Source organism: Orycteropus afer, unplaced genomic scaffold, assembly GCF_000298275.1.
Source record: "Orycteropus afer afer isolate SDZICR_OR568_19922 unplaced genomic scaffold, OryAfe1.0 scaffold00098, whole genome shotgun sequence".
Taxonomy (NCBI): domain Eukaryota; kingdom Metazoa; phylum Chordata; class Mammalia; order Tubulidentata; family Orycteropodidae; genus Orycteropus; species Orycteropus afer.
In genome coordinates, this window is record NW_006921685.1 from 481864 (window position 1) to 483314 (window position 1451).

Sequence of the window (1451 nt, forward strand, 5' to 3'; positions counted from 1 at the left end):
AATTATAAGAACAGAAAGCTTACAATCAGCCATTTCTAGGTGTCAGTTACCTGAACCATATACCCCTAGTCATTAATTTAAATTCCTCCCAATAATCTTACAAAAAACAAAAAAATCCTACAAAGTAGGTGCAATTATTGTACAATTACTATCCTCAGGTCACAGATGGGAAACTAAGGTGTCAAGACAGTAAGTGATTTAGCTCTGGTTACACAGGAATTAAATGATGAAACTAGTCTTTGAACCTTGACATTGTGACTGTAGAGCCTGGGCTCTTACCCTGTGTGCAATTCTGCCTCCTTAAAAATAAAATTCAGTCCAATTCAGTATGTTTTTAATGTATAAAACATTGCTCTATAGCCTGTGGAAGCTTCAAAACTGAGTTAGAGAAAGCAATCAGTCTCAAAACAAACAATACAGTAGAAGGTATAAGAAGGTGCAGACTGATAAGATGTTAAAAAGAGCTCTGAGCTAAGGTTCAGCTGATGAGATAAGTTGTACCCATTTTTAGGAAAAACCTTAGTTCAGTCAAAGACGCTGGACAGGATTTGCTAGAAAGAGATTTTGAGTAACGGAATTCCTTGTTAGCAAGGACTCATAAGATTTGAGTTCAAATACTGTTTCTGCCATTCACTTGTGAGATTAGGAATATTATTTAATCTCTATGTAACTCAGATTCTTGTGATAACACCTTAGAGGGTATAATAAGGATTGAAAGTTTAATGTGTAAGTGTTATTGTGCTGGCAAAGGGTATTACATACATTAAATTACTATATGTCAGACATTTATTATTATATTTTATGTTTCACAACAATCTATGAGTTAAGTATTATTTCTATTTTAGTATGAGGAAGTTGAATCTCAAAGCAGTTAGTAATATATGCAGAAAAGTTTCAAATGGCTCTTTGTTTATCTCAAAAAAACCAAAGTAGGCACTTGCTACATCACCTCATTTCCACATTAGGAAAAATAATCTATTTTCCTTTTCTTATAGTTTCAAGGAAATAATTTTTATATAGCTGTAATTGACTTGTTTTGTCTATCTATATGAATTTCAATAAATTGCCATTAACATGACAAATGGAAACCAATTTATTTAATTTCTACTCCCTTTAAAAAATAGTTTATTAATTAAAAAGCCCATGGTCATGGACTTGATGCTGATTCATGATGACCATGTAGGACTGAATAGAACTGTCCCACAGGGTTCCCAGGACTGTAATCTTTAAGGAAGCAGACTGCTACATCTTTCTCCCATGGAGAAGCTGTTACATTTGTAATTACAGACTTTTTGGTTAGCAGCTAAGCCTTTACTCACTATATCACCAGAGCTCCTATTCATTAAAATACTATCCTTTTTTTTTTAATTAGGATTTGGGTGAAGATTTACAGAGTAAATTCACTTTTCATACAGCAGTTCACATATACTTTGTCTCATGTCATTGACCAA